General features: G+C 37.9%; 1 protein-coding gene across 4 annotated transcripts in view; it reads left to right on the plus strand.

Annotated features, from left to right (window-relative positions):
• rab27b (RAB27B, member RAS oncogene family) overlaps window positions 1–15,468 on the plus strand; it is a 67,573-nt gene that overhangs the window by 31,603 nt on the left and 20,502 nt on the right. Inside the window, exon 1 of one of the 4 annotated variants that reach the window (XM_067574071.1) lies at window positions 2,745–2,803. The exons of 1 other annotated variant lie outside the window; for it this stretch is intronic. The gene's annotated coding sequence lies outside the window, so the exon portion shown is untranslated. 2 more of the 4 variants (XM_067574068.1, XM_067574070.1) reach the window with 2 other exon arrangements.

Genomic DNA, 15,468 nt, shown 5'->3' on the forward strand with positions numbered 1-15,468 from the left:
ACACACACACACACGCACAGATGTTAGCAAACTACTATGCAAGGTGCTGGCTTGACCCTCAGGAGCAATTTGGGGTTTGGTGTCTTGCCCAAGGACACTTCAACATGCAGAGAGGATCGGGGAGCTGGGGACTGAACCACCGCCCTTATGAAGAGTGGACAACTTGTTCTACCTCCTGAGCCACAGCTGCTCATTGACTACAGTGCTGCGTGACTTGTTGTTGGTCACTAGAATTTGATTTATGGTAAAGGCTTGGTCACACCAGCCTTGAAAGCAGCCAAATTTGCAGCAAAATCAATTAATTTTAATGGAATTACCACAATCAGTGAATTTGCTTAAGGGGCGAAGTAAATCTGCACAAATGTTCAACTTTGGTGAACTTTGACTTCTTCTGTTAACCTTTGAGGGAACAGAGTGCTCAAATGGAGCAGCTGTCATAGCTTATTAGCTGTTTGTCACCTTCTCATTTTTTAAGTATTCTGTTGGAGTATAAACCGCTTCATAAAAGAGGAATGGTTTATAGACAGTTGTGACACAGGAGCTGATGGTACAAATAAGTAAACTACATGAACTTATTGTTCTGTTTGTGATCGAGCTTCTCAACTGACAGTTAGTAAGCTTGCTAGCTCAAAGAGGTTTTTATAACTTTATTGAGTGACTCAGTGGTGTACAAGGAGGTAAAGAGCTAGTTATGTGGATGTGGACAGCATGTTAGCGGCTAGCCTGCCAGCTACAGTAGTTTACCAACTAGCCCTGAGAACTGTCACTACGTCACCAAGCTTCTGGCACCACACATTAGACACACAGATGAATTTCAGTGTGCCACTTTCTGGTGTGACCTGTCCATAATGAACAATGACCACAAACACTATACAATGAATGAGAGTACCTGTCAGCCATCTTGGTTTGTTTGTAATAAGTCAGCATGAACCCAAAACAGGAACTAAAAGGCAACGATGTACCTTTTGTATCTTTTGTTTCTCCTTTGTGTTAACGAAGTGAATCAAACTACAGGTCGGAAAGTGACACAAATTTCAACCATAACTTTAAAAGTAGCAAGAAAACTAATGTGCCTTAGAGTGTGAAGGGAGGAGGAGAGAAGAAGAAGAAGAAGAGTTGTATTAGATGTTTTTCACTCCCCCACCCTCTGCGTCTCTGCTGTCTCTTTGTGTTATTGTCAGTGTGGATGATTGAAGTTTCTAATGAAGCTGTGATGGCTGCCGGCCAGCTGAAGACATGCTGCTGCTATGTTGTCGCTCGGAGCAGACTGACAGAAGCTCAGGACTGAAATATTTGTTTCTGTTTGAAACAAAGAAAAACAGATTGTAGCTGGGAAGAAATGCTCTGGAAGTAGAAATATTCTCATTGGCTGCTTTTCTTCTTTTCTCGTCTTTCTTGTTCTCTCCTCTTCTCTACAGTATGATGGTGAGAGGTGGTTCAAGGAAATGATGACAAAAAATGGGAAAATAAGAGTAAATTTAAAAAAAAACTGCAATTATTCACAAAGAAGCAGTTGCCAGGTGTTGTCTCACACTAACACACACAGTAGGCCTCATTCACAAACAGTGCCTACACACAAATCTGTGCTTAAACTGTGCTTGCGAACGTTTTAAGCACAAATGCGGAATTCATCAATATGTTCTCACCTGAATTTGTTCTTTCTCTGTGAACAAATTTAGAACTGCCTTAGACCATGCATATGTACAAATCAGTCCCACACTCTGAAAAATTATATAGTCAATTTTTATTCAATGTAAACAGTATATTAGAACCACAATTATTTAAAAAAAATATTTGGCCTAAATATACAACATTTAAAAGTGGGAAATTGCTAATAATACACAACTTATTTACTAATTATAAAATTAATAGTTAAGATGGTGTAATCCATAAATCATCATCATAAATGTAATGAAATTATTAATTTATTTTGTGCGCAAGTAAGAACACACATATTACTGAAGGAGGCTCAATGATATCAGTAGATAATGTACCTTGTTGTACATTTTTTCATATGTTAAATGGTAAAGCAGCTGTACAAGAACTTTGCCTGAATAAATACAACTCTAAAACTGTGAATTTAAATAAAAAAGTGAACAATCAAAATGCAATGAGCACTGCAGCCTCTAGGAAACAGATTCTTTTAGGCTATTTTGTATCTGATCTCAAGAGTAACCTTATAGTAGATTGTAATTCTTCACTTTAACTATCATCCATGAGACTCCTGCTTTTCAGTGATGAGAAACATTGAATGTAAAATACAATACTTCAGTGGGAAAACCAGCAGCACCACCCACTGCTCTGCTGAGTAAATATCAATTAATAATAAGATTTGTTTTACTTTATTCACAATCCATTTTGAAGTCCCTGTGAGTTTTGCGACATGTATCAGAGTTGACTTTTTGTTTAAGCTTTGGATGACATAACATACAGAATGTGTTTCCTCCATTCAAGAATGTACCTGGGGCAGTATTGTATCATTTTTTACCTACTTCCTGTTTTACTAGTGCTAACAACACACACACACACACACACACACACACACACACACACACACACACACACACACACACACACACACACACACACACAGTTTCCTCTACCAACATGACCTGAGGCTGCTCTACTCTGCTCTTACTAACTGATAAGGGTGTGTGTGTGTGTGTCCAGAGCTAGCTTACTGTAGCTCAGCCCCACCCTCTCATTACACAGGGAAACAGAGTTAGAGACAGACAGAGAAGCAGAAAGTAGCAGAGCGGGAAGAAGGAAGAGCAGAAAGAAAGAATCCGGCATCTGAACCTCAGTAAGTAACAAGCCAGTCAGTGAGCTGTTCAGTCAGTAAGGCAACCAGTCAGCCACTTTTAGAAATTTCTACTCAGTCAGACTGTAAAAGTCAGTAACTGAGCAAACAGTGAACTAGTCAGTTAGATGGTTAGTCAGATAATCTACCAGTTAATCAGTTAGTCACTTGATTAGTCAGTCAGTTAGGTAGTTTTTAGTGTTTTTAGTTGGTTGTTCAGTTAGTCATTCTTGTAGTCAGTCAGTTACAGAGCCATTGAGTTGGTTGGTTTGAACTGTCAATCAGTTGGTCAGTTACTGAGCAGTTTTTGAGTCAGTTATTTAGTCATTTTTTCCTTCATTTTGTCAGTCAGTTGGTCGGTCAGTCTCTCGGTCAGTTATTTTGCCAGGAATTTCAATCAGCAAGACAGCCACCAAGACAACAGCAGCAAGGCAGAGCCATTAAACTAGTCATCCATCCATCCCTCCAGCCAGCCAGCGAGTCAGCTGGTCAGGTCAGTCGGTGAGGGGAGTGGCTCTTTCTGCTCTGCTGCCTCCAGCTGAATGGTAGTCAGTCAACCAGTCATCTAGTGATCCAGCCTCCCACTCACTCAGTCAGTCAGTCAGTCAGTTGGTGGATATAGATGCAGGACTGCTGGTCAGCTGCTCTGGACGGCTCGTATCTCCCTCAGGATCTGACACAGTTGAATCAGCTGAGGAGCCACCGAGAGGTAAGAGACTCAGACGCTCGGAAAGATGTTTGTTTGGGTAGTTTGCCAAGTACATTTTGGAGCTGTTTGTTGAGTTTTGTAGGCATGTGACCAGCCACAAGGTAATCTGAGAGAGACAGGGAGGGTTTGTACAGAAGTAGGAGTTAAAACGAGATAATTTTGAACAGGGAAATGCAATCTGTGGCTGTGGAATGTGATCACACCCTTTTCTTCAAGTTGATAACTGTTGGTGAGTTGTTTGTGTTCAGCTGCATCATCCAGGCAGCTCGTTATCTGAGCTGTGAGCAGCAAACCAGTTGGGATGGAAGTTGGTCATGAATTTTCTCTCATGCTCAGTCTCATGATAGTGGTGATGTGATGGAAAGCAGGTTTTCTATGAAAACTTGTTTTTATTTATGGTTGACTTTAATCAACTGAGTGCTGTGATTAGAAAATATGGCGACAGTTTGACTTTTTTTTTGTTTGAATTTGAATTTTTATTTGAGTCTGAATTTTTGGAAAATGTCTTTTAGCATCACCTGAAGCACTGCTTTGCAAAAGTTGAAGAAATGAGTTTAATCAAAATTTTTCTTTTTCTTTTTCACTTAAAAAAATATATTTATTTGTTGTATAGAAAATCTGACCCACTGAGGTTTTGTGGATGTGCTCATGACTATTTTAGCCAACTTAATGATTGATGACTGATTACACCTTTACAGTACATACTGGGTCCTATTGTTTCAAATCTTCAAAATTTTAAATTTTAGTTTTTTTCACAGTAATAATCATATTCATTTTTAAGTCCGGCACTGTTTGAAACAGTAGTTTTAAAGAAAAAAAGACACAAAGACAAATGAAAAAGAAAAAAAGTCAGACAAGATGACATATGAAAACATAAAGAAAGACACATACAAACCAGAAAATATACACTTCACATTTTAGGAAACCCCTACAGAAGAAGACTGATTTGCGCTGATTTGGCTTCTCTGAGAGTTTTAGGGAGGCTGATCTAAAGTCGGAGCTTCCACAGCAAACATGTGATAATCATGCTGTGAACTTGTGTGTTCTTTCAATAGATTTATAGATGGCATAACGGCTAGCGACCAAAACCAGGATTCAAATTGATGCAGCAGTAAAAAATGATATAATGCCATATCTTTAAGTCCTGGTCACACCAGTATTTAAAATGGTGAAATTGGTGAACAGTAGTTAACCAACTAGCTCTATGACTAGTCACTACAAGCATAACGCTGCTGATATTCTTCATTTTTCTTGCTGTCAACAAATCCCACCAAAAGACCAAAACCAACAATGAATTGGTCCAAAACTAACAAGTGTTGTCTTGTGTAGCCAAATCCTGATTTAGCTAATTTCTCTGCACCATAGAGCTCCAAAATAATAGAAAAAATCAGCACATCAAACAGCCACATTGTTGAACAGGGTGAAAACACAGCCATTGTAATTTATTTTGAATCAATGCCACGTATACTATCCTGCTGCAATAAATACTCAGAGTACTAAATGTGTATTAATCCACTACTACAGAAAATAGTCCTCAATAAATGTAAAATGTACTTCTGTTAGCTAAAAACTACAGCGCCCAGCTGTTTTAGGAAATTACTGAGCCTTTAACAAAAATAAACTATATATTTGTGAGCTGCATTTAAAGATTAAATGGTCTCATTGGAACCAGTGAGTTTGGGCTCAGTGCCACAGACAGGGTAGGAAAGTCAGAAAGTATTGAGAGACTGACTGACATGCTTTGGTGTTTTCATTGGACCAGACACAACAGTTGTTGACATATAATTCCGTAATTTGCTGTTGAACAACACACCTGATGAATATAGAGATGCTAAATCAAGAAAACCAAGCAGTGATTGATGTATAAAACCCCAAAATGAATAGTTATAGCTGAATTTCTACTCCTGTTTCTGTTTGGTGTCTTTAATTATCATCCAGAGCACATTCTTTCATTTCACTGAATACTGTTTGAATGATACTGGTAAACTGGGTTGTGAGAAGCCACGAGCTTTGTTTAAACAGTATTATCTCAAAACTGGTTTAACTGCAGAGGGAGAAAACTGTTGCAGGACACTGCTGAATATCGTGTCATTTGAAGCTTGTAATATGTTAGAAAACGTCCATCAGCTGCAGGATTCAATGGATGTGACTGAAAGTGTTGATGTGGAATCAGGTGAAATTCCTGCATGGGAATAAATGTTTCCTCCTTGTGTTAATGTATCAAAGCATTTCCTCTTTCATGATTTACAACAGAGGTTCCGAGGTAAATATTTGAGTCTAGAAATGATGAGTATGTTTGTTTGTTACCTTGCTCTTGGCCAGACTTTGAAGCTCTAAAAGAAAACATAATCAGAAAGCAAAGCGTTACCTTTTCTGGCTATTCTGCTGATGTTATAGGGTACATAAGAACCTGAATGTTGCAAACTCATGTGTGTGATAGTTTGGATCTTAGTAAGGCACAAGAATAACATTAAAGCAATGATACAATTTTAAAAAACAACTATTAGTTCATTGTCTCAGACCTTGTTCTGAAGAGACAAAGTGGCTAAAAATTGGAGCCAAAAAATAGACTGTTCCACTACTCTTTGTCCCAAAATATCAGCTTTAAAAGGTCCACTAACAGCAATTTTCTTGCTTCTAAGGCTTTCAAAATGCCATGTTTACCCATGTCCTCATCAGGCTGTAAAAGGACCTACCTACCTTCACTTTGTAGTTTTTTGTCATAGTTTGCACTGCACACACATTTCTCAATAACAAGGCGTTCTACAGACCAATTTTAGCCGACTGTCTAATAACACGGCTCCTCAAGACCAACCTTTTTTAGACTTAAGTTTCAGAAAAGCTAAACTCAACAAAGATTAATTCTCTTATCGCTGTAAAAAATACCATGTTTGTTTTACAGTGAATTGTTGAACTTGGCTTTAGTAAAACCCACTATCGCCTTAATCTCCCTGCAAAATAAATCATTACTTTGAAAACAGTTCAACACATATCTGTCAGTGTAGGGTAAAATGGGTGGAGTACAGCAATAACACAAATGTCAGCTTCACGTCGTGGAAAATGACATGATTTACAGCTGCAATAATCCATATGGTTGGGGAGAATTCCTTTATTACACTCATACCAGCCCCCTTTCCTCTCTGTGTCTGTGTTTAACAAGTCAGTCATATGACATATTAGAAGTGTAAAACTCCCTTCTGTTTATTCACAGTGGAAGACAAAGGTGTGTGTGTGTGTGTGTGTGTATGTGTGTTTTATTATCCCTTCTATTCAACTACTGATTCCCATTGTGCTAAAAAAAAATCTCCAATCAGCACTGACAGAAGCACCATGAACATAAAAAACTACACAAAAATATGCAACAGTTTATGTAAACAGAAGCACAATCAAAGCAACATGAAGAAAGACTAAAACACAAAAACTAAATGAATGTAGAATTATGAACAAATTTTCAATCTTGCCTGAAATCTCATATGATTGGGAGCTTAAATCTACAATGTTCTTCTTAAACAAGAACATGAATCATTTAAAGACTGAGGGTTTGTGGTTTTGTTTGCCTAAAATGAGGTTTTCACTGTTGTTATGGATGGTGCGGTTTGGTAACCATTTCCTGTGGGTGAGCCCAGTGGCGAGCTGGTTGTGGTTAATATAGAGAGATGAGGCCAGTGGCTGCAGGTATCAGCTTTGCAGCACAGCTCTTACTGATTACATTTAGTTTAGTGAACTGGTACAAATTCAACCTCTAAACCTGCAGTCCTACTGTAGTGCTTTGCTTTAACAATATGTTGATAAGTTCCCATACTAGAGTGCATTCTCTGATTGATGATCCATTGTCTTTTGATGTAGATTTAAATCCACATGGTGCAGCTTCACAGCCAACATGGTCCCACCAGGTTATTTGCAACCCTGTACTCAGGTTGCACCAAATAACACAGAGACAATTGAAAAAGTGAGTCTTGGCCCTCAAAAAAAGAAGAACTATGTCAAAATTTGTTGAGAGTTGAAAATGTAATCTGGAGGAACTACAGGAAAATGTCCCAAAACAAATTGTTTGTCAAATGTGATTTCTGATGTTTGCAGACAAGGTTCTAAAGTTCCTAAAAAGGAGGATCTGCAGATTTTCTGTGTCTTTTAGACACGTATGATACGAGCACACTGCATCTTTCACTTACTCCTCACATGCACTTTTCAACACACCAGAGTTGTCTTCCGGGCCAAATTAACAGGTGGATAAACGAGTTACTGTGATGGTGGTCAAAGGTGAAATCATTTCCAATTTACCCTCAGACAACAGGCAGTGACTGGGAGTAAAGAGATTAACTCCCAAGTGAAATGTCGACTGTTTGAAAAATGACCAGTGACATGAAAGTAATACAGATTATAACTTGTATCCTCGTAAACTCTGCCAGCCTCACCGGTCAGCCCATCATTACAGACTCATGCTGTGCAGTGAATCTTTGTTCAAACATATTGAACGTGGGTTTCCATATTTCATGTGTAAAGTGTAAATATCATATAGTTTCAATACTGAGCTGGAACCAGAATGAAACACAAAGAGCTTGTCAGGAGGAAATTTAAGAGCTGAGATTCTGAAGTTGTTGTTTTGAGACATTTTTCTTTATTTTCTTTTTACCAAAACTGATATTCTTTAGATGCCGTAGAGATTTTAAATTGAAACCATTGCTGTAATGAAACAGTATTGCTCATATGGAGAAATTAGAACAGTTTTCTTCCCCGGGCCCAGAGCCTGTAGGGGTTTTTGGTAGATTTTATATTCATTTGCTTGACAAATTTGTAATAAAACAACAAATTAAGCTTCACAATAGCTGTGAATTATCTCATTGTTTTCCATATGAAAACCCACCATGGACTTTACTCGCTCCTGAAAATAAAATACATAACTCACAATTGAAAACTCTAACAGCAGGGATCATGAGAAGTTTTGACCCTAAAATTGGATCACAGGTTACAAAAGGAAACCCGTAATTCAATTGAGAGGCAGCAAACCAGAAGATGATGATAAATTATGAAATTGTATTGGTAATTTGATTTTGCTTGTAACACTGAATGCTTCTACATGGTATACAGACTTCAATTGTTGTCTACTGTAAAAAAAAAGAAAGATTTTTCTCGTCTTGTTTCCACTTTTTAGTGAGTTAAACACATGACAACCGTCTGTTATTGCCAGCACTAAATATGAGGTCAGAGAATGAAAAAGGGAAAAGGATATATTGACTTAAGCTCACAAACAGGATATAAACCTACTAAACTGTGTAATGGTGATAAAAAACATTAACAGTTAAATATACTTTTATAGATAACCAGTCAGGGCACATCATTTTAACTTTAAGACCCAGAGGAAACCAGAGAGCAGGGTGGGCGCTGTGGCTGATAATGATGCTGTGTGGTTTACTGTCCCGGGGCCAACAACACGACCATAAATCCAGTCAGCTGACCGATCACATGACCTTCAACTCAAAAGCAATGAAGCAGAGTAGATTCAAGAAAAAGGAGAGAATAGCTGAGTAGAATACAGAAGAGAAAAGTCAAATAAGAGTCAAATGCAGGAAGTCAGAGTGGAGGTTGGTATATCATTACATCAGAAAGGAGCTGAGTAACACAGAAAGAGATGAATGATAGACGGATACTGGCTCACTATTATGACTTTCTGGGACAGCCACTGCTATTAGTTCTACTTGTGTTATCATTACTGTTATTAATTTCATCTGTGCTATCATTAATATCACTAGTTACACCTCTACTGTCACACTGTCACACTGACATTATTAGTTACACCTGTGCTGTCATCATTGGACCAAGAGTGGGGTTTTAAAAGTCCAATTTGGATCCAGTTCGAGGTTGGCAAAATATCCTCTGACCATGAATGAACAGTGTGTGTTTTTGTAGATCAACAAGACCAATAGAGTGTCTGATCTTCTCCGGTGAAACAATCTAGCTGATTGTGTCACGGCAGCTTCAGTAGTCAGACTTTAAACACTGTCTCTCTCTTTTTTTGGTTCAGTAAGGAAAAATTCTTCGTTTAAACCTCAACAACTTACAACTGTCCCATCCTCTTGTTGTGTACAAGTCCACACTTGTTAAATGAAACCAGGTACAATCAAAAACGTCAGGGCTATTGGATTCATGAGACCCGCAGGTTACAGCACAATGCCCAGTTGTGTCTCTCCACATTAGTTTGAATTCCACCATAACGTCGTTCTGTTCCGATTGTATTCGATAAGGTTTCATGTGGCTCGATGTAATGGCATTAAGGTCCTGCACTTGAAAGGGTTTGTTTATTTCTATCAGGAGAGCAGAGGCCTTGAAAGACACTTTTGTTTAAGAATGAATTATTCGGAGGGTAATTTTCTGCTAAGCAGTTTGAGTCTGAGGTGACTTATTTATCTTATTTCCTTTGTTTGGCCACGGTGGGTATCACTGCTCATGAGACCTTCAGAATTACCATGAAACAATGAAATGTTAAAAACCATCACTTCCTGCGGGGCAGCAAAGAAGTACCAGACTGTGAGAAAGGGAAATGCTTTCATGAAGTTGACACGCTGAGTCAGATCACTGCTGTGTTAAAGCAGAACATATTGATTTAGATGGAAATGTCACAGGTTTTTACTGCAATACTGTAAACACAATCTGTTCTTATTACACTGGTTCTTATTTGTAGAGTGTTGAGAGAAAGAAGATATGTGTGGGCAATTTATTTGCAATTTAATGATGTGATACATTTCAATTAATGTATTTTATCAGAGTTTTGAGCAGTCTGTCCATTTACCTTTTGATATTTTATGAAATTACCCCTGATATTCAGCCACTGAGCTTTAGAAGAAGGATGACAAACATTTCACTTCTTTTCGCCTTATTTCTGCTGTCACAAAGAACAACTAGTGTTGAAATGTGATTTCAGGATATTCCACTTTTCAGTCATTTCTGGATCATGTCAAAATATTGTGTTTGTCCAAGTATGAATATGTCCAATAAATGTTAACTCCTTTTTTTTTGCATGTTTTTGCATGAGTGGCAATTTCCCCTGATGATGGCGTTAGAGGAAAGGTCAGGTGGTCATCGAAATCATTAAGATTCATTATATGGAGACTGAGAATATTCAGAAGAAGTTTCATGTCCGTCTGCACAGCAGTTTTGGGATAGTTTCCTTGAGTGAGTGAGTCACAGTCAAAAAGATCAACCCATCATCTGACGCCACCATCCCCTCACTTGCTGGTTACTGTGTACATTAATGAAAAATGATCCAATAATGATTCCATAATGACCCCCGTCCCCCTACTCAAACTAAAATAACAAACTTGAGTTCTTCCATCATAATATCCCAGTAAACTCCAGATTTTAACCCCCAACACTGCCAATGTTAGCGCCTTGCTCTGGACCTACAGCACAGGCCCGACCCCTGCTCTCTGACCTCCTCGCCCCTCCTACCCTGCCTCCCAGGATCCCTACATCCATGCTGACCTTTCAGATCCAGCTGTGTTAGCTGTCTGTACAGATGTTAGCTTACCTCCTGCTGTGGGATTAGAGAGGGATTGAGGAAGCCTGGTGAGACTCACAGATGGATAAATGAATACATACAGTACACCTGAGTTGAGTCTGTCATATTTTTACTCTGATGTGGTCCCACTTTCAAACCAGTTTAACGTACTGGACAGAAACACTTAAATCATCAAGAACACACTATATCATATTATGTGTGGATTTAACTGTATCTGTTTGTCGTAGGCATGAGAGATATGAGCCAATAAGGAAAATGTCTTAATCATGTTCCTGTTGTGTTGACCAGGGGAATTTTGAGGGTGCACAGTTTCACAATACATGTTAATGTTCACACCAAACCAAGTATTTGCCAGTGGTTTGGCTTCTATGATCAAACCATTAGTAACTATGTAGAACTGATCTAAGACACTTACTAACAATATCTTGTATTTAATGTCAATATTTAACTTCCACACTATGTAGTAATCTCCCATTGGAAGGAACCAAGTAGCCCAAACAGAGAGGGGGGCTGTGTGATGCAGGCAGTTCAGTACCAATAAAAACACAGAAAAGCAACTTTTGTTTATATGCTATATTCAGGTTTTTTTTTTTTAAGGCTAATTAAAAACACTTATTGTAAAGATAGAATTTAACAACTTCTAAAGCCATCCAATCTCACATATTTGAGGGGGGATATGCTGCCTCAACTTGAATGGACACAACATCACTGGTGTTCATCTCTAAAACGCTGAAGTACATATGTGTAAGATTGTCATTGCAAACCTGTTGAGCAGTGGGGCTCTGCTAAAAACTGCAGATCTTTCTTTTACATTCTTAAGTTCGGTTTCCAAAGACACCAAATAACTCTGGACAGTGTGGACAGCTAGTATTGCCCCGATAATGTGATCAGTGAGTCACTATTGATCACTGTCTCTGAAAAGCAAAAAGAACTTAAAACACATCAGCAACAAATATTCTTGTAATTGGGTTAAAGCAGTGCAAAGAAATCCACCCGGCTGCTGGTTAGTTTCTCCTCATTGATCTTTCTGCCACGTCATCTCTAATGTGCCTCACTGTTTTGCTAAGTGGGTCTGAAATGCTGAAAGGTTCTGGACAATCTGCGTGGTAACCCCAGAGGATGTCTGGATAAATTAGATAATCAAGGGTCAATCTTCATCCATGTTAGTGGTTATTGATTGTTGACTTCGGAGAATAGATTGGTAACGACAACAAAGACCCTCGGCAGTATCATCTGAACAGATGGAAAACAAATTAGTTGTCTGATCTGTTTAAGATGATCCAGAGGTCACAACAGTCAAACACAAAGGTCTCTGAAAAATATCTGCTGACCTTTTATATATAATAGATTACTGTGAAACTAAAGTTTTTAAACACCAGTTTGAGAGAGATATTTGAAATACTTATGACTAGCCTTAATGCATTTTTGTCCATGAAGTACTGACAGCTGCCATCAAATGTCTGGTCAGATTTGTAATGTTTACTCATTCGTTGTTCAGATAGTTGATTACATTTGAATCATAATTTAGCTAATTTTAAACTATTTTATTCAGTCAGAATTCTTGTTTGGCTGCTAGTTATTGTTAAAATTATAATTTCTTAGTTTTTTTATTATTTTAGTAGTAGTCTTTATTGTTAGTTGCGAACTCACTACGCCTGAGCATGTGCTAATGCAAATCAAACATGTCCTGCTGTTGCTGCTTCATAATAAAAGTGTTCAACTGGCGAACCTCAGGGTGGCTTTTTTTGTGTGAAGCAGCCAACAGAATTCTGGGACTGTAGTCTTGAAATAACCACAGGTATCAACCAGGACTGAACTCATAGGATTATGACTTTAAATGAAAGAATGTGTCTGTAAAAAGTTTCTGTAAGAGTTTATACTTCTTAAAGTAAGGCATCAAAAGATGTCATCACTTTGGTATCAGTACTGAAACTCAGTTATATTAGTACTAGTAGTATTGTACCAGTATCGAAGATTTTCAAGATCAACGATACCAAGCCATACTTGTGTTTACCAATACAGAGTATCATTCAATAATAATTAGATGTCACAATTTTAGACCTTTTAACCTATTCAGCAGCTTCTCTACTGAAGCCAGGTCATCAGTTGATTTGAAATATCTGCACCCACCATTTAAAGTCAAACTAAAGACAGATTTTAGATGCTTGTTTCATAAAGTTTAAAAACATGCTGTGGTGCTTTGAGTAGCTTTCATGATACGAGTATTAAAAGTCTTTGGGAAACTATTGTAAACCACAGCGAGCATTTCCAGTGAGAGGAGACAGATTAATCCTGTCAGTGTTGATCAATAATTAACAGCAGAGACTAAGCTGCCATCGCTCCCCAGCTGCTCTCAGAAATTTTGAAAAATATCCATCTATAGTTTTTCCTGGGATGTTCCTCTGCACAAATTAGTGTTGTTAGATTTAAAAATTCAGCTTATTGTCATTTGGCTGATTATGTTGAAACCTTTAACTGATGGGTTTTTGGTGGACTCACTTCAAATTCCTCTAAAATCAGTTTGCTTCTAGTCTAGTCTAGCTTCTATAAGCTTAGAAAACTATCATGTTGTTGTGCAGCTCTAAACTCTACAAAAGTCTTTTTTTCACTTGGTGCCATCTGTTTTTCTGAGAATACAGCTAATTTGGAAATCTAACTTGGATTTGTATAAAACATGTTAAGCTGATATTAATTATTTACAGATTTAATTAAAGGATCAAGGTTTCATTATGTATAAAGAGCTAATGAACCCCAAAGATACAACACCCTCTTTATTCATCATCATTAATGTGTAGCTAATGAGAAATAGAGGATAACACAAAGTACAGACTGTTGTTTCTCTCCCTCCTAGTATGGTTGAATATATAATACTGGATTAAAAAACAATTTCACCAATACGCAGTGAATCATCACTTTTCTTCCTCTGTCCCTCTCCCACTCCTTCTTATATTTTTTCCAAAGCCTGTTATTTAGGGTTCAGACACGTCTCTGCTATATAATACCTGACAATGCAGAAAAACTCATGATGAAAATGATTTATTAATACAGCAGCTCTTAAGTAAACAGCACTCTCCAGAGTTACAGTTTATACAAGACGGGACATAAGCAGCGTTAAAACAGCTGCGTACAGAAATGTTTAAGAGAAATCAACTCATCATAAAACATACATTAATACAAGAGTTAGCTATATTAAAGGTCATCTTACAATGAAGGAAAGAAAATGCACTACTTTCTATGAAAGGCCATTCAGTTCAGTTCATTCAGTTGGTTGCAATCTGCAACCTCGCTGCTAGATGCCACTAAATCCTACACACTGGTCCTTTAAGTACTGGTGATGCTGCTGTTGCTTCACATTAAAAGCATTCAACTGGTGAAACACTGGGTGGTTTTTATTGTGAGGAAGCCACAGGAAACACAATGTATTTGTCAAAGAGGTTATCTCTGACCACAATCATATTTTAGAAATTCAGATCAGTTTTAAATGTAGCATAGTAATTAAATTGAAGAAGGAGCAGTCACAGTTAGAAGAAGCACTGCAAGAGGCTGCAAACCTCCAACTCCTCATCAAGGTAACAAACTTTACTGTGTTCTGCTTCTGTGTTTGTTTGGCAGCACTGTAAACAGATACATCACTTGATCTACTTTTGTATTTCTCAGAAGGTAGCTGCTCACTGAGTGTTTGCTGTAGTATTGAACCACGCTTGCCTTTACTACAGTAACCACTGGTGTTGCCAAATCAACCAGGACTGAAATCTTTAGGATTACAACTTTAAGAGGGGGTTTAAAAGCAGAGGCAGTGTTAGCTGACCTGATGCTAAGTGAAAGGCTGATCAATAGCTGAGAAGGCAGTAAAGCAAAGTATTTACTCACTGTAAGTTTTTAATATAGAACAGTTGAAAGATCCAAGTTGGAAGACCTGAAAGGCCTCTTAGGACTGTAAGGTGTTAGAAGTTCAGTTATACTCCAATGCCAGACCAAGCAAGGCCTTGCATGACTTTAAAATGAGTTCTAAAAGAGATGAGAGATGTCTTGTTAGTATTATATTTTTAAAAATTATCATCGACATCTTAGACATATAGTGTTTTACATCATCTAACAGTTGCATAGATGCTAAACAGTGAAGCCAGCTTGCTAACGTCAGTATAGTTTGAATTCTCATTTTATATTCATGTTATTTTCATAATGGATTCATATCTGTACATCATTGCCACAAACATGCTGTATTACACACTTATCTGCACTTTCTCTTGCTTGCTTGCTTGCTCAACACACAACAAGTAATAAATCTGTGTGTGTTTAGAGCAGCACAAGACTGAATGGTTGAAATTACACTCAGGGTCTGTCAGGTGGATTTATGCTTCTCTGTAGAGGTGTAGAGTCTCTCTCTCTGGCGTTGGGACTGATTTATACAACAGTTCAGTGTAGGATTTAACCCGCTGATTG

This window comes from Thunnus thynnus, chromosome 19 (genome assembly GCF_963924715.1).
Source record: "Thunnus thynnus chromosome 19, fThuThy2.1, whole genome shotgun sequence".
Lineage (NCBI taxonomy): Eukaryota > Metazoa > Chordata > Actinopteri > Scombriformes > Scombridae > Thunnus > Thunnus thynnus.